This window comes from Macrotis lagotis, chromosome X (genome assembly GCF_037893015.1).
Source record: "Macrotis lagotis isolate mMagLag1 chromosome X, bilby.v1.9.chrom.fasta, whole genome shotgun sequence".
Lineage (NCBI taxonomy): Eukaryota > Metazoa > Chordata > Mammalia > Peramelemorphia > Peramelidae > Macrotis > Macrotis lagotis.
Genome location: NC_133666.1, coordinates 41,032,786 through 41,059,930, shown reverse-complemented (window position 1 = coordinate 41,059,930; position 27,145 = coordinate 41,032,786). Strand labels below are relative to the sequence as shown.

Here is a 27,145-nt window from a genome sequence, read left to right as displayed (position 1 = left end):
AATAGTATATTGTACTGAATTTCAAGAGTCCCTTGAAGCACCCTTTTGTAAATTAAGGGAGTTGAGCATCCTAACTACAAAAGGAATGGGACTAAGCAGGTCTCATCATCGTTTCTTTGCCTAACACACCACAATACGAGAGAACATAATTTGACTCAAATAAAAAGTTCCAATCCAAAAAGTGAGACTTGAAAACACTAAATACAAACACTAAATGCAAAAAAGAAATATTATTCCTGGGAGGTAAATCCAGGGGAAGTTGGCAACTCCCCAACACATTCAAATATAACTTAAAAATGGCTTTACCCCACAGAATTCCAAGAGTATCTAGGAAAAAATAAAGAAAAATTACACATTAAAAATTAAGTGTATTCTGGATGGGAGGAATGCAAATGAAATAATAGAAGTCAGCAAAACTTATAAAAATAGAAATATTACACCAGAGCAATCAGAAGACAATAAGTCCATGAGAGTTAGTAACAAAATATTGAAATGATGTCAAAAGGTCAGAAAAATTTAAAGACTAGTATGAAGTATCTTCCGTCAAAAATACCTTACTTTTTAGATAACAAATCCAGCAGACATCATCTAAGAATCACTGCCTATATAAAACATGCAAAAGAAAAGGCCTTTTCCAGGAGGGTAAAATGAAAAAAAATATAAAGAGTACTGCTTACCTCCTAAAAGAAATCCCAAATTTAAAAGTATCAGGAATATTAAAATCCCCCCAAAGCAGAGTCTCCACTTTAAGATAAAGCAAAACAAAACAAAAAATTCCATATTATAAGCAACCAAGGAGAAAGAGTTCAGGCACCACAGCCATGATCAGAAATATAAAAGATGATAAAGGCTTATAGCCAAGAGTAAGCTGGCTTACAAAACTGAGTTTAATCCAACAGAGTAAGAAAAACAGACCTCTAACAGAAGAGAAAACTTTATGCTTTTCTGATAAGAAGATCAAGTCTGGATACGATCCCTAAATGAAAATCCAAGAAAGTAAGTTTGTTTTGCTAATTTGATACAAGGGTCAGCTTTTATTGGAAGAGGAGGGAATTGAGGAGTTGAGAATAAGCAATAGTCATGATAACAAAAAAGAAAAAAGAAAGTAAAGTGTCCGTGAAACACAAAAACATTACACAGAAGAAAACCTAAAGAAATTAAGAAGAGAAAAAAGAGGATAGTATTACCACCTTGTTAAAAGTGATGTTTATTCAAAACAAGTTATCTGTGATAGCATTATGATTTTATATGCAATTTCCTTTTTCTGTCTTAATTTGTATATGGAAATGTTCATATTCGTGAATGATTGTCAAGCTCATAATTTAAAAATATTAATAAATATAATTAAGAGCATTAGATTTAAGATTCCCTGACATCTCTGCCAACTCCAAAAGTTCAGTGTTGTCACAGTAATAGTATAGACAAATTATTCTTGTGGCTCCCTAGATACCTCAGAAGATGAAACAGGACGGTTCCATTCACTTATTACTACAGAGGTAAAAATCACATTGAAATCATCTGAAATTAGAGGGAAAAAGAGATCACTGGAAAGTACAGCAAATTTCTCTACAAGTGGTCTTATAGGGGCAGCTAGGTGGCATGGTGGATAGAGCACTAGTCCCGCAGTCAGGAGTACCTGAGTTCAAATCCAACTTCAGACACGTAATAATTACATAGCTGTGTGACCTTGGGCAGATCACTTAATTGCACTACTTTGCAACCCCCCCACCAAAAAAAAATGTTAAGGAGGCAGTTTCAGAGAAAAGTGGGAAGACTTGTATGAACCCATACAGAGTAAAGCTAGCAGAACAAGGAGAGTAATTTATATAATAACAATATTGTAAGAACAAAAAGTTTTGAAACATTTAAGAGCTGATCAATGCAGGGACCAAACATGATATTTGATGAGTCATGTTATCCATCTCTTGATAGAGAGTTGATGGACTCAAGGATATATTAAGATAATTTTAGGGTCTAAACAGTATAAGAATTAAATTTTCTTGACTTTGCATGTCCATAACAAAGGATATTTATTAATTTGCAGTGGGGGAGTAAGAGAGAGGAGATAAAGATATGATGTGAGAGGATAGAATTTTGCTCAATTCTGTTGTGGTTCATTTTTCTTGTGTTTTGTTTTTAAATAGTAAAGGATATTGGTTTGGGGGTAGTGTTTTGTGGTTTTCTTATTGGTGATTATTAATCAACTCCTTTTTCTCTGTTATGTGGTTTCCCTCCATTCATCCTGATTTTTGTCAGGCTCTGAAAGCTGAAACCTTTTACAGGGCACCCCATGACCCAACTGATGATGGAACTTGGAACACAGCTGGGTTGTTCATGAACCAGGAGCAATTAGCCTTTAGTGGCTAGACTGTTTTTCCAGATTAATAAAACCTACCAGAATTTAGACACTATTGATCTATGTTTTGGGAATTTGGGGTAGGTTCCTTGTCCTTATGGGGAATCAAGGAAGTATGCAAGCAATTTGTAGAGGATATATTCCTTTTAGTCATCCTCAGTTTGGTAGGGACAAATAATCCTTATACAACTCCCCAGAATGGGGTGAATTGTTTCCTACATTGTTTCTTTGGTCAGCAGAAGGAATTTTTCAGTCTGCAGGGAGACAATTTCCAATGCACAAGGGGAGACCTTCCAAAAAAAACTCTTTAGAGATTTTTCACATAATTACTGCAATTTTCCCCATAATCAGCCCAATTTTCCTATCGAGTGATCAGGCAGATTATTTGGGATCAAAGGATGGAGGAATAAGAATACATGGAGGAGTCCGTAGTTTAATTTTCAGTCAAATAGAGGAATCCCTCCTGTAGCATTTAGGCCAGATAAGAATCTAATGTATGTTTGAGTATATACTTTACCCATTAGGAGACCTGTGGCATTATTTAAACAAGTCTAGTTATTAAACATATTACCTTGAACTCTTACAACAGAATGTACATGTGCCCAGAAAATATTGATGATTACACCATTTTCTCTATGTTTTATCTATTAAAAATATTCAAGAAAGGCAAGACATCTCCCCCCCCCCAGAAAGTATCTTTGATAAGAAAGACAGTTAGACTTTGGGGAATCAATATATTAAAGACCTGGAAGAAGGATGGATATTTAACAAATTCTATGTCTGCTCTTAGCCTGTTGTTAGAGGTGACCTTCAAAAAAGACCCTAACACTATAAAGGTAGTAAACCTTTTCTAAAATCCTGCTTAAGGGACTGCATTATGTTGTGTTTATATTATATAATTCTGTTTATCTGTCAGTGTGACTTTTTAACTTTTTGTATGATGGCACGATTTTATCTCTTGCTTTTGGGAGTAATCTGGTGGTAATTAAATTGTTACAGTTTCTCAGTTGTCTTATATGCATTTGTCTTTTTTTTGTTTTCTTTTTAAAAATAAAATTGAATTGATATTGTTTTTCACAGCTTTTAAATTTTCGTCTTAACTCTTCAACTCTATCAGGTGCCATTACTTAAAAAATACAAAAGCAAGAAAAAAATGTTCAGTAAAAGTAATCGATATATCCCACAAGACTGATATTATATATACTATGTTATGAACATGGTGTTCTGCTACCCCCACGCTGTTCTTCTTGCTCTAGATGTCCACCACTCTCGGGTCTCCTGCTCAACCTCTCTCAGTCTCGCTCTTCCTCATACTCCCTCTCCTAGTCTACTGTTTTCCCGACATACTTCTCGGTTGTGACCTTGTTTGCACCCCTCCTCTCCCACTCTTCCACTCTTCAACTTTGAGGACATGCCCCTCACGGTCACAAACTTGTTCTTGTGCCCACTTTACAGCTTTCCCGTCTTACGTCTTTCAGTAGCACCCTCCTTCTGGTTCTAACTCTTCTGCTCACTCTGTCTTCGGGTTTCCCAGCATACTCCTCTCAGGCCGCCCTCGCTTTCGCTCTCACCTACTTTCCAAATTTTCTAGCGTTTTCGATTGCGCTCTCGTGCGCACTCTCACTCTTTCTGGCTTTGCTGGCATACCCCTTACAGTTGCGACCTGATTCTGCCACCCACTCTCCAGTTTTCCTTTCCTACCTTTGTCGTTCGAGCCCTTGTTCTCGCACTCTCCAGCTTTGAGGACATACCCCTCACGATCGCGACCCTGTTCTTGAGCCTAGTCTCTCCATCTTTTCCGCCCTAGCTCTCTCGGTCGCGCCCAGGTTCTGGCCCTTTCCCGCTCACCCTCTTTGATTTCCCTCACCCTATTTCCGGCTTGCTCGCCATATCTCGGTAGGCCCCGCCCTATCCGCAACTTTCACAGCAAAATGGCGGTTGCGCCCACTGGGTCTCCCGCCCACTGGGTCTCCCGCCCACTGGGTCTCCCGCCCACTGGGTCTCCCGCCCACTGGGTCTCCCGCCCACTGGGTCTCCCGCCCACTGGGTCTCCCGCCCACTGGGTCTCCCGCCCACTGGGTCTCCCGCCCACTGGGTCTCCCGCCCACTGGGTCTCCCGCCCACTGGGTCTCCCGCCCACTGGGTCTCCCGCCCACTGGGTCTCCCGCCCACTGGGTCTCCCGCCCACTGGGTCTCCCGCCCACTCTCCCACGCTCTGGGTTTGCTGGCATACCCCTCACAGTCACGCTCTCATTCCGGTTCCCACTCTCTCAGTTTCCTGGCATACTTCTTAGTTGCTCCCATTCTCCTACTTTCTAGCTTTGCCAGCATACCCGTTATGGTTGCACCCGCATTATTGCACCCAGTCTCGTACTCTATGAGGGCATACCACCCATGGTCGCAACCTCATTGTCCCACCCACTCTCCAGTTTTCTTGTTCTACCTTTGTTGTTCGCGCCCTCGTTCTTGTACTCATTCTCCTGCTCGTTCTTGTACTCTCCGGCTTTGACGACATATCCCTCACGGTCGCGACCCTGTTCTTGTGCCTAAGTCTCCATCTTTTCCGCCCTACCTCTCTCAGCTGCACCTGGGTTCTGGCTCTCACTCTCCCGCTCTCACTCTCCCGCTCACCCTCTTTACATTTTTCCCAGCATGCCCCTGGCGGCCCCACTTTCTCTTTTCGTCACCCTATCTCCAGCTTGCCCGCCATTGACCAGTCGGCCCCGCCCTCAGTTTCGCTAGTGCTTACCCTATCTCTGGCTTTCCCCACATACACCTCTGGGGTGCACCTTCGGTTTCCCGCCCAATCTCTGGTTTGCAGCATATCCCTCACAGTCACGCCATCATTGTGGCTCCCACCCTGCGGCTTTCCTGGTATACTTCTCGGTCGTACCCTCGTCTGCTCACTCTCTCCTACTCCACAGGTTTGCTGGCATACCCCTCACGTTTGTGACCTCTTTCTCCTGCCCACTCTTAGCTTTGCTGGCATACCACTCGTGGTCGCGCCCTCCTTGTGGCTCCCACTGTCTGGCTTTCACGGCATACCTCTCTTTCCCGCCCTCTGTCTCTCTAACGCTCAGTCACTCTCTAGCTTTGCCGGCATACCCGTCATGGTTGCGCCCGCATTCTTGCACCCAGTCTCCTACTCTATGAGGGCATACCATCCATGGTCGCGACCTCATTGTCCCACCCACTCTCCAGTTTTCTTGTTCTACCTTTGTTGTTCGCGCCCTCGTTCTTGCACTCATTCTCGCGCTCGTTCTTGTACTCTCCGGCTTTGACGACATACCCCTCATGGCCGCGACCCTGTTCTTGTGCCTAAGTCTCCATCTTTTCCGCCCTCTCTCTCTCAGCCGCACCTGGGTTCTGGCTCTCACTCTCCCGCTCACCCTGTTTCCGGTTTTCCCAGCATGCCCTGGGCGCCCCAGCCTCGGCTTCACTTTTGCTTTCCCTCACCCTATTTCCGGCTTTCCCGGAATATTTCTCACTCATGCCCTCAATCTTGCGCCTACTCCCCCACTCTCCATCTTTGCTGGCATACCCCTCACAGTCATTCTCTCGTTCTGGCTCCCACTCTCCAGCTTTCCCATTGTACCTCTCTTGGTGGTGATCTTGCTCCCACTCTCCCATTCTACGGTTTTCCTGCTGTACCTGTCACTGTCACACCTTCCTTCCGGGTCCCACTCTCACGTTCAGCAGCTTTCCCGCCCCATCTCTCACAATCGCGCCGTGTTCTGGCTCTCCCTCTCTCCCACTCTGGCTTTCCCGTCCTATCTCTACCATTTGTGCACTCCTTCTTGCCCCCAATCTCCTATTTTCCCACTCTCCGGCTTTCCTGTCCTACCTCTCACAGTCTTACTCTCGCTCTTTGCTATCTCCCGCTCTCTTTCAGCTTCCTTCAAGTTCTAGTTCAAATGTTGTATCTTTTCTTATCTCCCCTTAATTGAAATGCCTCCCCTCTTTTGATTATCTGCAATTTTCACTATATTGATATTGTTTTACATAATTGTTTGCATGTTGTTTCCGATATAAGACCATGAGATCTTTCAGAGTGACTATGTTCCCAATACTTACACACGTCATTCACATTTTGGCATTTATTGGCACAGAATAATCTTAATGAATGTTTATTGCCTAAATCAGAGACACATGTCTTTTCAAATCTCTTCTCAGGGAGACAAGTTTCATCATGATCTTTCCTGCACCTTCTGCTCTCTATTGTTTCTATATTTTTGCTGTGCTTTTCCCTTTTATCATGACTGTGTATATTGTTTTCCTCGTTCTGCTTACTTTCCTCTACAATTATTTATAAATGTCTTTCCATATTTATCTATATTCATCATATTTATCATTGAATAAGGTAATATTTGTAATGTGTTTACACCTGTGCCTGGCACTTAGCAGGCACTTAATACTTTCCCCCTCCCCTTCCCATCACCACTGCATGCAGTTATATTTAATATATTAATATATATTATATGCATTACATATAACAAAATATGTGATATTTCATTATATTTTTGAGCTACAATTTGTTTTGTCATTTCCCAATCATTTGCTTTATTTCCAGTTCTTGATTACTACAAAAATACTACCATATATTTTTTTTCTATATAGGAACCATTAGCTCATCTTTTAACCACTTATCTGTTGGGAATGGATTTCAGTCTTATATACTTTGGTTCTTTGTTTCTGTATTTTACAAATCAAGCTATAGTAACAGATGTTTAATATAAATATTTTTCATTCTTTCCCTTTTTATTCACATTCTACTAGTTTTGTTTACATAACTTTTAATTTGATGAAAAAATATTTATTCATTTCATCTTTTACCATCACTACCTATTCTTTATTTACTTATGAAGTCACCACCTACCAATATATATGAGACACATATAATCTATGCTCTTCTGATTTTTTATGGTCATATCTTTAATAATCTGATCATATATTTCCTTTCTACTTATTCTGCTATATAATCTAAAATGTTATTCTACATGTAATTAATCCTACACTGATTCTCATTTTTCCTTGAATAACTTCTCAAATCTGGAATGCTTTCCTAGATAATTTATGTATTCAAATCATCTTTATCTAATCTGTTCCATTGATCTATTCTTTAACCATTACCAAATGGTATTGATGACTAATGCTTTATAATATAAATTCAGCTTTGAAAATGCTATTTCCTCTTCATTCATACTATAATCCATTATTTCCCTTATTTATATAGATTCTTTTTCCACATGAATTTTGTTATTTTATCTAGTTGTGTATTTTTGTTATTTAGCTCTTTGCTACTGTGATTGGTACAGAACTACAGAAATAGAATGGACTTTTGTAGTATTATTAATTTTATTATTTTTAATGGCTAAGCCATGATCAGGAAATTAAATATTACATTATTGCTTTAGGGAGAGTTTTATAATTCTATCTTATTACAGGTATTGAATATGATGTCATATATTGACTCCCAGATATGTTATGCATTTTTTTCATTATCTTGAATGGAATTAACCTTTCTATTATTGACTCTTGTACCTGTTACATCTATATCAAAATGGTGTTGATGAAGGATAGATGGTTATTTTATAGATATTATGTACTTCACTTGCAGCTATTATTATCTTAAATTAGTTTCTTTATTAATTTTTCAGAATTTTCCAACTAAGGTTGTCACATCAGCAACAGGTAGGGATAATTCTATTGTTTGCCTAACATCACACCTTGAATTTTTTTTCCTCTGTTCTTAATGATATTGCTAACATTTCTAGATCGATGTTACAGAAAGAGGGCATCTTTGCTTAACTCTTGAATTTATTGGAAAAGTTTCTGGTGTTTTTTCATTGGTTTTTGATCCTTTTAACATACAAAAAAGAGGTCCTTCTCTGTCTGTATCTTCTTTTCCTTAGAAGCAAGTATTATACTTTTCAAAGACGTTTTTCTTCATCATGGTATTTTAACTATTGCCAGCCAATTGGTGCAAAGAATAGAATTCTGAACCTGAAGTCAAGACCTCAGAAACAATGTGTGGCTTCCTGGAAAAGTCACTTAAACTCTCTCACTCTCAGTTTCTCCATTTATATAAGGAGGATAAAAACTACTTACACAGTTGTTGTGAGGATCAAATGACAACATATATAAAACATTTTACAAATCAAAAGTCATCATATTAATTCCAGATGTTATTATCTATTGATATAATCATGGATAATAGGATCATAAATTTAGAGCTTTTGAAGGAATCTTAGAAATTACTAAGGGCAACCTCATCTTTTTTGAGGAATGATTCAAGCATAGAAGGATTAAGGATCCTGCAACAGTTAGAAGTGTGACAGGTAGGATTTGAACCCAGGTCTTTCAATTAAAATCCATGCCTTGTCCTCAATGCAATGTGGTTTGAGATTTTCTCTATTTTGATATGGTTATGTTAATTCTATTGAACCATCCTTGAATTCAAATTGATTAGAATGAATGATTTTTTGAATCATTTACTATCAGTTTTTTTGTGCCAGAATTTTATCTAAATTTTTTGAATGGATGTTGATTTTGTTTTATAGTTCTCATTCTTTTCTCCATCTTTGCCTGATTTATGTAACAGGACGATATTTGTTTCATAAAAAAGGAGTTTGGCAAGAATCTTTTCTTTTCCATTTTTGAGAATAACTGCAGTAGTGTTAAATATTTACTGTTTTTTAAAAGTTTGCTAAAATTTTTATGTGAATCAATCTGTACTTTTGTTTGGTAACTTTTTTCTCTGAGACTGATTATTCAAAGTTTTTCTAGTATCCTGTTAATTGGCATTTTTATGTTTTTGTAAATATTCATCTCTTGAAATTTCAGTTTTGTTGGCATATGACTGTAGATAATAACTTCTAATAATTCTTTTTTTCTGGATTTATGATGATTTAACTGCCTTCAGTTTTTATATTTTTTCATTTTAATCAGGTTTGCTAAAGTTTAGAACAATTCTCTTAATATTTTCAAATAATATTTCAATTCTTATTGTGTACTTGAATTCCAATTTATTATTTCTCTTCACTTGTTCAAATTTTCCTCTTTTAGGGCTATCTTACTTTTCTTAATTTAATATGTATTTTTAGGATTATTTATTTTTTCTGTGCCTTTTTTTCTCAGAAGAATTTCTTTCTTGAGTATTCCTCATTATTTTTGTCCTTTTCTCTTTATTCTCAAATTTTAAATTTTGAGTCACAATCAATATTCTTTGTATATTCCTCATGGAGCTAAAACTTCTTAAGTATTTTTCTTAACCAGTTTCATTTAAGGCTTTAATTGTTCTTTTCTCTTTGCTCCATTTTTGTTGTTGTTCATTACTCTTAGTTATATCAATACATAAAAAAATTTGGACCAGAGAAATGTCCTGGGCCAGCTAGGTGGCGCAGTGGATAGAGAACCAGCCTTGGAGTCAGGAGTACCTGGGTTCAAATCCAACCTCAGACACTTAATAATTACCTAACCGTCTGACCTTGGGCAAGCCACTTAACCCCATTGCCTTGGAAAAAATCTGAAAAAAAACAAAAAACAAAAGAGCAATGTCCTAAGATAGAAATTACCCTGATATCTCACATTTTTTTCCATAACAAACTAACTTCCTCGATATTAGACCCATCATGTAGTCCCTATCTCCCATTGTAGGCACATATCAATGGGACAACCCCCCCCCCCACTCCCCACTGTTCGGGTTAAAATCTTTTTTTTTAATTCTGTCAATTTGAATCTCCTCCATTCTGCTACCTCTACCATTATCCTGCATTCCCTCTTTTTACTGAGATTACTCTTGTATCATTTTTATTAACATCCTGTGAGACCTATGATATTAACTTTCTCTGCACATCTTGTCTTTGATGTCAATGAATTTGGCTTATATTGAGTTCATGTATTCTTTTAACCATGTTACTTTTTGATTCTCTTGATTCTTCTTCTATTTAACTATTTTCATTTTCAAAATCTGTTAATCTTTCTTTGACTTTTTTGAGAAATACTTCACTGAGGATTCATTTTTTTAAAGTCTAATAGCTTTTTAAAATTGCAGCACCGAGGGGTAGCTAGGTGATGCAGTGGCGTCAGGAGGACCTGAATGCAAATTTGACCTCAGACACTTAATTACCTAGCTGTGTGACCTTGGACAAGTCACTTAACCCCATTGCCTTGTAAAAACCAAAAGAAATTGCTGCACTGAGAACTATTATTTAGCACATATATTCATTCCTAATTTCCACTCTTCTGGATTTTGTGTTTATGTTGTTCCATGTTTGATTCTATAGTATTCTAAATGTTTTATCAGGCATTGGTTCACTTTCCTTTGCCTTGTAATCTCTTTGAGAACTTAAGTCATTATTTTTCCTAGTTTGGACCCTTACTCTTGATTTATCTGTCTGTATCCTTGGCTATTATTATTGTATTTTCTTCTTGAAATTTTTTGTTTTAGCCTTTTTCCCCTTGTTTTCCCTCATTACTCACTTTTGGCTCCTACTCTGGTATGATGATGTGTGAGCATACCCTTGAGACTAGACTACAAAACTTCTTCAGCTTCTAATTCCCATTTCAATTAATATTTCCCTGGTTTTGGTCATAATAGTACAGGATGAGTCCCAATTGGAGTTCATTCCTTTTTCCTTCAGGTCTAGCACAGCCATTTAAACTGTCTCTCTATCCCTTTTCTTCCTCTGACATTCCTTCTTTCTTTATTTGACTAGACTGAATCTTCAAGATATTCCATGCGTCTTTGCCACTTGTGTCATTTCATTCTTAGATTGTTTTCCCCTAGCTTCCTTTCTTCCTGCATGGATCTATCTTTATTTCCCCTTTCCTTTATTTGACCATCCAGGAATCTTGCCTTTCTCTGGGGTTTGGCCATTTCTTGCATTTGTGCCTAGTTCCATCCCTCAGTCCCTTGATCTGACAGCTTGTTTTTTTTTTTTTTTATTCCATTCTCCTGTAGCACCTACCCTTGAGATACTTCTCTAGTTTGCAAAATTATGTTTAGGGTTCTACAGTGAAGTTACTACCTCAGATCACAGAGTGACACTGTTTATGGCTAGTCCTGTTGCTATAGTTGAGTCCCCACTAGTATAATTCTCATTAACTATAGGCTAATCGACTTATTTAGTTCTTATCCAAGGCATTTACCATGATGGATAGTAATAACAAAAATTTTTAAAAATCCCTCCTGCCCCCCAACAAACTGGGTATACTCTTCTACAATACTTAGATCTATTAGGATAGTAATGATAATACTTATACTTATGAGTACTTACAATATCTGATGGATTAGTGGATTTTAACTTACAACATAGTGAGAGATTAATGGCAAACATGCTCACTATTCCCAATAATACAAGACCTCAGAATTATCTTCTGCCTTCAAAACAGAATCTCTACTGGTTCAACTGTGTCTCTCTAGATTGTGTCCCTGTTTTTTTTCCCTGGATTCAACATCTCTCTCTGGTCCCATAGATACAATGGAGAACACCTGTACTTTCTGATAAAGGATAAGGGATCTTGTTCCATAACTGCCTCCAACATCCAAACTTAAACTCTGCACCTGTTAGGTGACTTTTTTTTAAATTGATTTAACCAATCATAGCTAGTCTTGAGATATTTCCTCAGGAATCAAAAGTATTGCAAAAAAGTAGAGAGACTATAAATTATTAATTCTTTATGAGGAAACTGATATGGTGGGAGATGGGTTTAGGAATCATGAAATGTTCAAGCTAGAAAGTGACCTTAGAGATAGACTAATCCAACATGGCCACTGTAGAGATGCAACAACTGAGGCCCAGAGAAGGGGAAGCATTTTGTCAAAAGCTATTTAATTAGTTGGCAACTTATTATTCATGTGGCACATCTTCATGTTTTAGATGCATAGTTGAAACTGTCTTACAGGCAAAGATCATGAAAAATTACTAATTAGTATGCTTTATTTGAGTCAGAATATTAAGTTCCAGAGAAATCAAATTAGAAACTGACATTAGGGCAGTTTTAGAGGCATAAATTCTTCTCATTATTCTGGTAGGATATATCTATCTCATGGTAAATGACTATTTTGTGACTTCGGGATCATGACTTGCTCTTTGTGAAATAATTCAGTTTTATTAAGTATTCACTTGTGCCAGGTCCTGTGTAACTTTGTGCTAGGAATTCAAGAACAAAATTAGTTCCTGTCCTTTTGATCTTGATATTTGGGTTGGGAGGTTGGGGAGGGGAAGGGGTTACCTGCTAGTCACAAGTAGGTCCAAGACTATTGGAGGAGGGAAGAGAACGTTAAGAATCATATAGCTCAGGAAAGGCCTGGAGGTAGTACCCGAGTTAAGCCTTGACCAAAGTTTTGGAAGAAGAGAGAAAGGAGCATGTGACAGTCTATGCAAAGACATCAAGGTAGGAAGTAGAAGGCAGTCTTACAGGAATAGCAAGTGAGGCAGTTTAACAGGAATGCAGTATGTGAAGATGAGTAATGTAAATTTAGCAGGCTGTCCTCTCTATCCTAGAGGCAATAGGGAGCTACTATACATTTATGAGCAAACATTTCATCTTAAATAGATGCTTTGGACAGCTGTGTAAAGAATTGATTGGAGAGGGCAAGAGTCTAGAAGCAGGAAGACCTACTAGGAGACTATTGGTATTGTCCAGGTGAGAGATTGGGGGCTTATATTAGGAAAGTGAGGGGAGAGAAGGAATTGAACACAAGAGATAACATGAAGGTAGCATGGAGAAGACTTGACAACTGATTGACTCTTGGGAGTTTCTTCATCCTAATCTCAATTTTCCAACTCTTACTTGCCTCCAGGTTCCAATTACCCCTTATCCTCAGGAACAATCAATCAAATCACTGTGCTTTTGAAGTTTATCCTGCTCCCCATCACCTATATCTCTATCACCTATCTCCATCATCTATCTCCAACATCTCTATCACCTATCCCTAACAACTCTATCATCTCTATCAACCATCTCCATCATCTCTCTCTATCGCTGTCATCTCTATCATCAAATATGCCTGTTTTCCCATAGCCAATCCAATATTTGGCATTTTTTGTTATCTGTAAATATTTCATTAGTGCTGCTTTTATTTGTCCTTTTGTACTTAGTATTGATCACTCAGTTTTCTTCCTTTGAAAATTGCCTCTGACCATTTATCAATAGAAGTATGGCTTTCAGTCTTAAAATCGTCATTTTTATCACCTTATGTATCTTGCATATGGAACCTTTAGAAAGACTTACCACAAAGTTTTACTTAGCTTCTTGTTTTTCATATAATTCTTTTTTTAGAGTTTTTTGCAAGGCAATGGAGTTAAGTGGCTTTCCCAAGGCCACACAGCCAGGTGTGTCTGAGGCCAGATTTGAATTCAGGTACTCCTGACTTCGGGGCTGGTGCTCTATCCACTGCACCACCTAGCCACCCCGTTTTTCATATAATTCTAACTGCATTTATTTGTGCAAAAACTTTTAAGTTTTATGTAATTAAATTGTTCAGTTTATCTGCTGCCATCTGATGATTTGTTTAGTCAATCTCTTTTCCTACCCATAGACCAGAAAGATCATTTCTTTATCGCTTCCCTAATTTGTTCATGACATGTTTCATGTCTGAATCATGTATACTTCTTTCCAGTTTTCTTGGAAACTTTTTTAAAAAATTAAGTTTCAAATCATTGCCCCAGTAACTAGTGTCTTTCCATTCATTGAATACCAGTGTTGACTTGCTTCTCCAAGTCGCCTACTTTATCCATTCCATTAAGTTGTAAGCTCTTTGAAGATAGGACTATCTTTTGCCTCTTTCTAATTGCCATTTCTTAATATAGTACCTGACACATTTTTTTTTTAACCAGTACTAAAATGTTTTCATGATAATTGCTTTGTAGTAGTTTGGGATCTGGTATTAATATACCACTTCCTTTTTTTTTCCTGTTTCTTTTAATAATTTTTAACCTTTCATTCCCCCAGGTGAATTTCATTATTATTTTTCTAATTCTATAAAATATTCCTTTTCATTAATATGCCACTGAGTGAGTAAATTCATTTAGGTAGTAAATTTTATTAATTTTGAAAACCTGCCCACAATGTTTTTCCAATTTATTTGTGCAGTGTTTTATGTTTGGAATCATATTGTTCCCGAGTATGTCCTAGATATACTCCCAAATAGTTTAAGTAGTTATTTTGGATGCAATTTCTCTTCCTAACTCTTCTGCTAGACTTTGTTGGATGATTTATCTTTATATGCTTTGTCCCATAATTAGCATTTCTAGGACAAAGTTAAAAAGTAACATCTAACTTTGTCAGGATTTCTCAAGAAGTGCTTTAGATGCATATGAATTTTGACACATTCTCTCACTACTATAACTTTCTTTGCTGATTTTTATTTCTTTGGCACGGCAATTCTTTAGGATTTATTTAGACTCTATTTAGTTTTGGGGGTTTTTTTTGCAAGGCAAATGGGGTTAAGTGGCTTGCCCAAGGTAATTATTAAGTGTCTGAGACCGGATTTGAACCCAGGTACTCCTGACTCCAGGGCCGGTGCTTCATCCACTGCGCCACCTAGCCGCCCCTCTATTTAGTTTTGTAATGCATTATTTAAAGCTTCTTATTGAAATTTTTAATTGTGTTATAATAAGTAAAGGATTAGTTTATTATTTCTGGTTTTCTGAACTTGTTTGTTCATGGGCAGGTTCTGCAAAGCTGCCATGCATGGCCTCCTTTCTGTCCTCATTCAGTAATCTCCAGTGATATGTCATTTCTATTTTCCTAAAGTTCTTTTGGGGTTCTTCTTATATTCGTTTAGGTCTGAAAGATGTAAGCTGAAATTTCCCATATAGTGATTTTGTCTAATATCCTTCATAATTTAATCATTTTCCTTTAAGTATTTAGGTGCTAAGCTGTTGTGTGTATTTGTATTAAGTATTGTTGATTACATTATGTTTAAAGGCATCTCAGATAATGAATCTCCCTATATTTTTCTTGTCTCAAATTTTTTGTATATTAATAATAATAGTTTTCTTATGACACTAAGATTTGTGAAACATTTTGAAGTGCTACAATTTGTTCCAAATTATAGATGAAGAAACACAAACTGAGAAATGCTAAGTAACTTGCCCAGTTTTGTAGTGTTTGTAAATGAAGTAGAATTTAAACTTATGTCTTCTTAATTCCATTACACCACCTAGCTTATCTGAAGTATTATATGTTCTGTTCCAGTTTTTTAAACTCTATCAATCTTTTTGTTCCAAGTTTCAATCTTTTTGTTTTAAAAAATGTTGGATTCTGCTTTCTTCTACCATTTTATGTGTAAGGTCATACCACTCGTGTCTGTGCTTACAATTATTATCTATTTCCTTCCATCTTGTCTGGTACAAAGAAAAACCCTCTTGTATCATTCTCCACCCTTACAAAAAAGGAATTGGGAGGATAATTATTTGAATAACATATGTAATCAGATTTTTACTTTTTTCTCTTTTAATCCTCCTTTTATGTTCCTCTCTCCTTAATTCTCTTAAGTTGAATTTCTTTCTGTACCATGGTCTTGATGTGCCTGTACTGTTGTGAGAATGTTGAATTTTCTTTTTGTCCAGGCCAGAGGAAAGTGAGAATGATATGATTGAATATTTACATATGACAGACTAAGTTCCATCTTCCTTTCCATTCCATTATACTCACTATAGTCAGGTCAGATGGTCACATGCTTTCTGTCATTTTCTAGGTTGGTTTGTGTTTTCAGGGTGTTAAAGAATTTTTTTCACATTCTTTGTTGTTTAATGGAGTTTGTATTTTCCTTCTACTCATTCTAAATTTGAGTGAGCTAATTTCTTAGGTAAGATGATTAAATGTTAAGAATTTTTCATTCTTCTTCCCCCATTATCCCTGGAACTTTTGTTTCCTTTAGTATTTCATTTTGTATCTTGTTTCACATTTTTGAGATAATCTTGTCATTACTGTAGAAAAATAATGGTTTTCTCTGAGACTATTTGTTGTGGTATTACTTTCTTATTCTGTCCTTATTCCTTGGGATACTTAGTTCAAAATAACTTCATTTTATATCATCAATCTCAATTTCTTGATTGAAAATTTGTGCTTGGGGAAGGCAGCTTCCCTTCCTTAAGCTCACTTTTTTTAGAAATTATTTGGCTTTGTATTTCTGCTGACTCTAGTGCTCAGAGAGGCCCTGTTTTGCGTACTGTTGTTCTGGTCTTGTCCATTCTTCCAGGTCTCTTTAAGTGATTTTTTAAAGAAACATGACTAAGATTTTTCATCTTCTTCCCCTCCTTGTTCCCCAATGTATGGTCATTCTACATTCTTTCATAGTTATTCTCAGGATAGACCTGAGTAAGCTGTCTGCCCCAAGATATCAGTGACCCCAAGGTTAATGAATGTATGCTAGGGTCAAGCAGACTAAAACAACTACAGACACAGAAACACTCTTAATAAAGGCATCCCTACTTGCCCTGAGCTGTCTTTCTCTTCCCAAACCTTCAAGTCCTCATTGTGGTATCAGAAGCAGTCAGGTCTGGTACCCTTGTACTTAATTTTGTGACCACACTTGAATAAATTAGGTGATGGGCATAAGTGATAGCATCTCCCACCTAAACCACCCAATTAGAGAGCCTTTGCTAAGAAGCACTGGGGAGAAGATTAGAAAAAAATGAGCCAGTTTCTACTCTCAAACAGGTCACAGAGAGAGACAACATCTATGGAAAAATTTCAGAGGCCTGCAGCCTCTAATGTCATTTCTAGTGAAAAAAATCACACCCATTTCTGAGGTTGATATATTGGACAGTGACAAAGACTTTTGGGAAGGAGCCTCTATGGAGATGCAAGCTGGTTCCTGCAGGGCCTACAACCTCAACAAAGCTAGTTCTTGCCCCAAAGTGATGCTGGGGGCACCAGACTGGAAGCATTACTCTTCCCAACGCTCTTGGGTTAAGAGACCTGGGCTCTCTCCATCTGCAGGAAGATGATGGTAGTTGAACTTGACCAGTACATGCTGCTTTAAGTGGAATCAGTGAATGAACTAGAAGGATTACTGGTGGTATGTACTTAGCAGCATGTTGGTAGGAGTGATGAAGCAGGTGGGCTCTAGGCCAGAAGCAGGTCTGATAGTTTGGGGGCACTGCTGTTCTTTTGGTTCAGGGTCCTGGGCTATGCCCATCAGGATTCAAGGGGAGAGTATGATCAAGGTGGTTTGATTTGCCTCTCTTTCCCTTGAATAGAGGAAATATAACGGAGGATAGGATAGCTTTGCATTTATTCATTGCCCACAATCTTTCCAGCTGAGGGTAGCTCTAAATAATTTTTACTGTATCTCCATCCCTTAACTAAACACTCTATTACTTGTTCTAGAGTTTTCTATTACTGTATACCACTCTCTCTACTTTTAGGCTTTGCCTACTGTGACCCGGATCATGGTCCAGCATGCCATATTGGCAATTGCGTTCCTTCCCTTCTCCCACACCCCTTCACTCTGGGAATATCACATCTCTAGAGATTGCTATGTAGTTTCCCTAGGTAGAAAAGAAGCTCCCTGAGACCAGAGATTATTTTATTACTATCATGGTATCCTTAGTGCATAGAATCATGTCTAATGAATAGTTGGCACTTAATAAATGTTGACTGATGGACTGGATCCCTGGAAGTCCCATGTTGATTTAGAAACCACAGATTATATATGCTGTATTGGTATTTGAATTTATTTTTTAAACATTTCTAGGTGCTGGAGTCAGGAGGACCTGAGTTCAAATTTGACTTCAGACACTTAATCATTACCTAGCTGTGTGATCTTGGGCCAGGCACTTAACTCCATTGCCTTGCAAAAAGCAAACAAAAAATTCCAAATTTCATTTTAATCTGGTTCTTATTGGGTCTGCTGAGAGTCTGACTTCACTGCCTTAAGGGATAAAGAAATTTCAATTGTAGCCCACAATCTGGCAGTTGTGTATTCCACTTTACTGCCATGATTTCTCTGAAATATAACCAGTCCATCAATAAGCATTAATAAGTGTTTATTTTGTGTCAACCATTCTGCCAGGCACTTAGGATACAAAAAACAAAAAGTCTGACTTTGAGGAGAAGTTCAGAAGAAAGAACCTCTTCATATATGAGCAGGACAAGCTTTGGATGAGAGAGAGAGAGAGAGAGAGAGAGAGATGCAAAAGGAGAAGCAATAGAACTTCTAACCCTGAGTTGGGTCTCAGCAGTCACCCAAGTCTCTGGTGAACTAGAGCAGTGTGCAAGCAGGCGTTCCAGACAGGTAAAAGTACACGTGTTTCATAAGGGACAGATGCTTAGTTTTAAGATTGGAACAGAACCAAGAATAGAGAAATCTACATGTAAATGGAGAGAGAAACACAAGAGTTGGATATACAAAGAGAGGGGAGTTCAAATCATAGACAGCTAGAGATTGAAAGAACTAGATAGGTGGGGACACTTACCCACCCAATTTAAGGGACTAAATCCCGAGGCTCAGGTGTGTGCAGGGCTATATTTGGAGTTCCAGAGACCTAAAGACTCAAGGAACTAAAGTCATAAGTAATTCTAAATGTAACCCTATCAAACTAGAGAGCAAAACACCTATGGAGGGCAATAGGTGTGCAATGGTAGGGTTTGGAACTAGAGGCCAGGGATGGCGTGAAGGCTCAATATAAGGTAAGAAAAAGTTCATCTATTAGAGCCTAGCCTCTCTCAGAGAGTCCAAGGTTCTGTTAAAGTGGGGTTAGGGTGACAAGTCAAGCACAGGCAGCCTACTTTGGAAGGGGTCTACAAGTGACTAAAGAACCCCCCAAAATTAAATTTGAAGCCCTGCATTCAAAGATTTGGAAATCCAAGTCCCTAGAGTTAAAGACTCTAGGACGATATGTACCTTGACTAAGTCAACCAAGTCCTAATGTTCTGAGACAGTGAGAACTAAGGAATCAATCCTCTGGGACTTTGTGCAGGATTTAGACTCAAGGGCTGCTGAGGTCCATAGCAGCGCTGAAAATCTGTTCTTCTGTGACTCCTCTAGATACAAGTTTCTTGGGAGATTTTATCCTAGGCATTTTAAACCAGAAGGAAAGACCTAATAAGGGGCTCTGTGGTCAAAGTTACTAGCACAATTTAAAAAGAGAGGATGACAGAACTTACCTATTCTAAGTGGTGGTAATAGAGGTTGTAGCCTTGTCGGGCAGCTCCCCAGATGATATAGAAGGGAGCAACAAGATGACTGCTGGCATTCCTCCCAGATCTTGATATCCCATCAACTCCCTCGTTTTCAGTGAACACAAAACACTGAATCTTCAGGAGAGTAGAATTTGAACCTAAGAAAAGGAGAAAAATTTCCATTTTTCTTGTCATCTGTCAGAAAATTATGATTTCATTATCTTGCCTTGAAGTTTAGGAATCCCTGGGGCAGCTAGGTGGCGCAGTGGTTAGAGCACCGACCCTGGAGTCAGGAGTACCTGAGTTCAAATCCAGCCTCAGACACTTAATAATGACCTAGCTGTGTGGCCTTGGGCAAGCCACTTAACCCCATTTGCCTTGCAAAAAAACACAACAAAAAAACCCCACTAAGTTTAAGAGTCCCACTTGTGCTTGAGCTAGGTTTTGAAACTCATGCTCATTGTTGTGGGCACCACAGTCTTGGTACATTCAGCAATGTTGAGAAGCAGAGGATATCAAAAGCTAACCAACAAGAAAAAAAGACATTTAAAATTTGATAAAAAAAGTTAGCCAGCCTGCTCAAGTTGGGTAGTAAATGGACAACCCCCTGGGAAGAAGGTAGCATTATCACAGAATGAGTAAAAGGGGATGAGACTGAATGAGTAAAAGGGAATGAAGCTAGAAGAAACACACAGAAATTTGGCTCCAACTTCTTCGGAAAATAATAGCTTTCTTTTTTTTTTTAGGTTTTTGCAAGGCAATGAGGTTAAGTGGCTTGCCCAAGGCCACACAGCTAGGTCATTATTAAGTGTTTGAGGCTGGATTTGAACTCAGGTCCTCTTGACTCCAGGGCTGTTGCTCTATCCACTGCACCAGCTAGCCGCCCCACTTTCTTTTTTTTAACAAAGAATTTATTTATTTTGAGTTTTACAATTTTCCCTCATTCTTCCTCCACCCCACCCCCACCCCCGACAGAAGGCAGTCTGTTAGACTTTACATTGTTTCCATGGTATACACTGATCTAAGTTGAATGTGAGGAGAGAGAACTCATATCTTTAAGGAAGCAAAATAAAATATAAAAGATAGCAGAATTACATAATAAGATAACGGGTTTTTTTTTCTAATTTGAAAGTAATAGTCTATAGTCTTTGTTCAAAGTCCACAATTCTTTCTCCGGAGAAAATAATAGCTTTCAATTAAACCAGAAAGTATGAAGGAAGCAATAACAGCTCAACTCCCCCAACAAAGGTCTGAAAGGATGCTACACTAACTAGTGATGGCATAATAAAAGGAAAAATCATGGTCATTTTTCAGTTCAAAGGAACATATATAATCCACATTCAGATGTCTAGGGCAGGAACTACAGTGGAGTAGGTCTACTAACTACAGTAGGTCCTTATTCTCTGACTCCAGAATTGTATTGCAGATTAAGTTCCTGAGTTTAGCAAAGGTTGAGGCTGTCACCAGAAGCTCCATACATGAAGAAATGTGCAGTTATATTTATTACCTAGACACAAATTGGGGTCTGGAGACTGAAAAGTCCAAGATGGCAACCAGAGAGCATTACACCCCACAGGGCTAATGTGTCTATCTCACTATCCCAAGTGGCCCATTTGTTCCTTAACAGAAGAGGTACAAAGCCTAGGGTCCTTGGAAATGAATGGGTTCATGATATAGGAAATTTAATTATAAAAATCAAAGAAATGAAAAAAATTAAGAAAGATATCTCATAGAAAAAAAATGATCTGAAAAACAGATCAGGGAAAGATATCTTAAGTATTCCTAAAACTTTTAAGGCCAGTTTGTGAAATGATAATTTACTCATAAATGAGAATAAGAATGAAAGTTTTTCTCCTCTCTCAGGTTTCAAAATGCATTTAGCTGAAGACCACTATTCTGATAATTCAGTGCTACTTTTCTCTAGCAAACATAGGAACTTAAGGGACAAAGACTTATCAATGATCTGGAAGGAATGTCAGTAATCATTTTGTGGTACCCTATTCTGTCATATAGAGACCTGAACCGATGCCAACAAAAGATTTTGGCTATAATAGTTCCAGAAATCATGAAATAAATAACCATTAAATTCTTAGCTTTCTAGTCAAAATCCAGAGCTTCAGGATAAATGAAAACTGCAGCCAACACCCACGAATCACTGTCAGGATCACACATAATCTACTAACCACAAAATAACTCTAACAGCGTGTAGAATACAATATTCTTCTACAAGGCAAAAGATCTAAAATATCTAACTCAGAAAACTGAGTATAATCATACAGGAAAAAAGACATTTAATGAAATAGATGACTTTCCAACATTTGTGATGAAAAGAGTGCAACTTAGTCAAAACTGTGAATACAAATTAGCGAATAGAAGGGACAAGATAAGGATGTGTATTTAAAATCTATTAGGAATCAATGACAATGTGTTCCCCAGAATTCTAATATCATCAGAAGTCACAGAGGGAGTAAAGACAGAAACACTGGGAGTGCTTTCATTAAAAGTTTGATAACAAAGAAGAAGGAGAAGAAAAAGAAGAGGATACACTAAGGGGGGGGAAGGAAAGGAAAGGTGGGGAAATTTGTGCAACAAGCACAAATAGGAAAAAGTAGGCATCACCTCAATCTCATTTTCATCTGAATTTGTCAAAGATGAGTACAGATTTTTGTGTAGACATGCATGCATAAAAAGGGAATGATGAGGGAGAATTTCAGAAAGGTACCAGTTCCAAAGAAAAGAAATTTAACTTCAGAGACAAAAAAATCCATCTTGAATTAATAAAAAAACAAACTAGGAGCTGCTTTTTAAAAGGAAAACAAAATAGATAAAACCTTACAAAGTTTGAGGAAAGAAAGTGACAACAAATAAAGATATAAAGTAAATTATTAGAGAATATTACATTCAAGTAAAATGAAGATTTTACAAAAATGTAAAATATCAAAAAAAAGAAGTTGGCACACCATAAAATGGATGGATTCACATTAAAATTGTAATCACCATTCAAAGAACAGTTAATTCAAATTATTTTCTACCAAATTCTTTTTGTTCTTCATACCTAAATCAGTGAGAAAATAGAAAAGGGAACTATATATAAATATACTATGAAAATTACAGGAGCAAAAAATTTAACTGAAATAGTAGCAAACAAGCTACAGGAACATATCACAAAGACAATGCATTATGACCAGATTGGTTCATATCATGCTCATTATAAACAACTAACCATGTAATTAACAAGAGCAATAAAAACATAACTTTGCATGAACAGATTCAGAAAAGCTCCTAATAAAAAACAAAACCCAATTCAATATTTAAAAAAGCAGAGATGAATGCATCTTTCCTTAATATGATAATTATTATCAACTTATAACTAAAAGCTAATATTGTATGTAATAAGGACAAACTAGGAGTCTTTCAGTAAGAAAAGGGGCAAAACAAGGATATTAATTATCCCCACTATTATTTAAAACAATATTTGAACATCAAGTCATATAGCAAAAAGAAATTAAGAGAATAAGCATAGGGAAACACAAAGTGTCATTTGATGTAATACTTAGAGAGAATGCTAGATTCAACTAAAAAATTAATTGATGCAAAGTTAAAGGATATAAATTAATCATTAGCATTTCCGTTTAATTATCAAGAAAAACCCAATGATGAGATAGGAAGAGAACTTAAAATGGCTGTATAATATTTGGGAGTCTACTTATCAAGATTCATCTAAGAACTTGATGAACCTAAGTATAAATCACTCTTGAAATAATATTCATTGCTCATGGATATGTTAAGCCAAAATAACTTAAAATGCCAAAGCTCTCTACAGAAGAAAGGAGACTAACAGTCTTAGATCTTAAATTATACTTCCAAGAAGTAATTATCAAAATAAGTCAGTACTAGTTTATAGTTTAGTTTATAAATAGGCCCATCAAAAAGTCAGAAGCAAACATGATAGAAGTCTAATGTTTGATAACCCAAAGACCTCAGCTACTAAAGAAAGAGCTCACTGTTTTGGCAATGTTAGGATAACTAGCAATTAGTCTATCAGAAACTAGGTATATAGATTAACATTTCACACAAATTACTTAAACATGAAGTGTGAGTGAAATAATTTAGGGGAATAAATCATAATCAAAGCACAATTTTGATGATATAAAATTTAAAAGGTTTTTCCATAAATAGAATCAATGTAGTTAAGATTATAAGGAAAACAGCAGCAAATTTCTCTAGTAAAGTTCTTATATCTAGGTTAAATGAGAAATAAATAGAAAAGAATAATAACCATTTCCTGCATGATAAATGATCAAGTAATTGTCAAGGGGAGCAATCCAAGCTATTAACAACCATATTTTAAAATGCTCCAATTCACCAATAACTAAATATAAATAAAGACTACTCTAGAAATGTTGCCAAAACAAAGGAAAAGGGTGGAAGTTTTGTGGGAAAATAGGAATATTAATACACTATTGGTGCAGTGGATAGATCACTGGCCTTGAAGTCAGGACTGGTGTTCAAATCCAACCTCAGACACTTGACTCTTAGTAGCTATGTGACCTTGAGCAAGTCCCTTAACCCTGATTGCCTCAAATCCAGAGTCATCTCCAGTTGTCTTGATCCGTATCTGGTCACTGTACCCAGATGGCTCTGGAGGAGAAAGTAAGGCTGGGTACTTAGCAAAGCCCCCCACCCTTCACTCAAATCCAATCCACGTGCTTGTCATGGCATCACCTCCCTGATGTCATGGTATTCTTTGAAAATGAAGGAGCAACATTAACTAAGAAATGGGATAAACTTGATGGAAAGTAATTTGGATCTCTCCCTTAAAAAACTGCTAAATTGTGCATTCTCTTTTGACCCAGAAATATCATTATTAGGTCTATGCTCCAAGAAGGTCAAAGAAAGGGGGCCATATGTGCAAAAAGATTTGTAGGGGGAAGCTAGATGGCACAGTGGATAGAGCACTGGCCCTGGAGTCAGGAGTACCTGGGTTCAAATCCAGTCTCAGACACTTAATAATTACCTAGCTGTGTGGCCTTGGGCAAGCCACTTAACCCAGTTTGCCTTGCAAAAAAAACCTAAAAAAATATTTGTAGCACTTCTTTGTTTGTGGTAGTAAACAACAGAAAATTAAGAGAGTGTCTATCCATTGAGAAATAAATGGACAAATTGTGGCATATGAAGGGAATGGAATTCTATGGAAGAATAGGATGATTTCAGAGAAAACTGGGAATACTTAAGAGCTCAGATCAATTGCAACCACCATTCATGATGTCAGAGGACCAATGATGAAGAATGTTGCCCACCTCTCATCAGAGAGGTGATGAACTAAAAATGCAGAATAAAGTATATGTTTTTTGACATGGCCAATATGGTCGGTCATATCTTTTTGACTTGAGTGTGATACCAGGCAATATTTGCCCAGGACAATGAATAAATAAGAAGTGTATGTGTATATCTGCATATACACACATATACATATAGAGGATTATTACAAAATATATATTAATAAGCTATTGTTTGTCCTTTTTTCTTGAAGGAGACCATGACATCAGGGAGGTGATGCCATGACAAGCACATGAATTGGATTTGAGTGAGGTGGTGCTGTGCTGAGTCACCAGCCTCACCTTCTCATCCAGAGCCATCTGGGTCCAGTGACCAGAAATGAATCATAATGACTGGGTGATGTCCCTCGATTTCAGGCAATTGTAGGTGAAGTAACTTGCTCAAGGTCATACAACTAGTAGTGTCAAGTGTCTGAGACCAGATTTGAACTCTGCTCCTTCTGACTTCAGGGTCTACTACACCACCTAGTTGCCCCATATTAATATATGCTACATATGTGAGTCCTACATATGTGAGTCCTCTACACAAAACATATTATATCCATGTTAGAGAGATACATAGACAAATAAGGCAGAGAGGAAAATAAAGAGACATGAGGAGAAAAATCAAAACTTGAAATCCTAGGTTTAGAAAGATTTAGATGGAGTCCTAAAGGACTACCCTTAGAACTAGAGATTGACAAGATGTAGATACCTTAGGGAAGATAAGTTAAGGCAGAGCCATTCCATTTTGTTTTTCTAATATTTTAGAGGAAATACTCTCTAAGAGGATGACTATTTAGTAAGTTTTCCTCTCACACAAATAAAAAAATAAGAGTAGAATAATACATAACTTACCTATCCAAAGGGATAAGCCAGGCCCCAAGATGATAAGATAGGGCATGTGCATATGACTAACTCCAACATTCCTCCTAGGTAATGGATGATGGGTCTTTACATCCTAGGAGTTTCTATAACTGTGGAGGACAAGTTGCAGGGAAACTGCAGAAGCATCATCTTCAGCAGCAGAGACCGTTGCAAAGTCCAATGAGAGTCTGAGAAAGAAAGGGGGAAAAATCATTTTGTTGTCACTTATCAATTTCTGAGATTACGATCTGACCTTAAAGGTATAAGCCACTAAGCCATTCTTTTCTCTCCCTCCCCTTTCCCTACAGAAAATTAAAAAAAAAATTTAAAGAAATTAGGATTGACATTCAGTAAAAAGAAAAACAACAAAGATTCAAAGAAGAAATTAAGACAAGGAAGAACATGGACCAACTTTTACAGTTTTGAAGGTTCAAGTAGGGTGGGAGAAGCAGAAATAGGGAAATCATAATAACAATACTCAGACAAAAGAGATAACCTAGGGTTTACATAGATATTTGGGAGGATGTTTGTCCAAAGAGGAAGTTGCAGGTATTCTCCCATCCCTAAACTGAAGAGGCACATTTCTGAGATATGGGTATCCTGAAGCAACGTCCTATTTGCCCGGTGTTGGTTATGGCAACATGGAATGGCGTCCTTACTGACCACATATTCAGAATTTTTCATTGAATAAATCAGTACCTGGAGCTGACAAAACTGCATCTGAAAGCCTTTCATAGACATAGTAAACTTAAGTGGCAAGGAGAACTAGATATTGTTCAACTTCAACTTCTCAAACCATGCCAAAGCAGAAATTACGCACCAAAGATAAAGTTTTGAATAAGTCCAACAGAAAGATAAACAGAAGGAAAAATCTGAAACCGAACTGAGTTAAAAGATTTATGGCATCTTAAAAATGGGACGGCTAAAGAACATAGATATTTTTCAGTCCCACGTGAAAATTTTATACAAATTGTCCATGTAGTAGGACATAGAGATACAGCCAACAAACGTAGATAATACATTCTTTATAAGTCATAACACATTAAAAGTAACAATTATTCCTGGAATCATAAGCATAAGCTAGATATTCAAATGGAGACTAAATAATGAAATTCTAAAAATGAGTAGGTAAAAAAACCAAATCATTGAAACAAAACTATGAAAAAATGATAATTTTTAAACAATTGGAGAAATGTTGGATGCACTTTATCAGTCCTCAGAGGAAACATTATATTCTTACAAACATATATTAACAAAATAGACAAAGAAAATTAGTTAACTAAATATATTTTAAAAATTATAAAGATAACAAACAGACCTAAAATAAGCACAAAAGAAGATAAAAATCAAATAAAACAAAAGTAAAAGAAAACATAGAAATGATAAAGAAAACATAGAAATGATTAAAAAACCTAATATCAGAAAGAGAAATATATCTGGTTGTTTGGCAATTACCCAAGAAAAC

The 27,145-nt window shown here is 37.1% G+C and overlaps 1 protein-coding gene across 1 annotated transcript in view; it reads right to left on the bottom strand.

Annotated features, from left to right (window-relative positions):
• The window catches only part of LOC141499731 (uncharacterized), a 90,677-nt gene that overhangs the window by 39,253 nt on the left and 24,279 nt on the right, over positions 1–27,145 (bottom strand). Inside the window, exons 2-3 of the mRNA XM_074202406.1 lie at positions 25,672–25,868; positions 19,481–19,653 (exon numbers count right to left, since the gene is read on the bottom strand). The gene's annotated coding sequence lies outside the window, so the exon portion shown is untranslated. The remainder of the gene's footprint in view (positions 1–19,480; positions 19,654–25,671; positions 25,869–27,145) is intronic.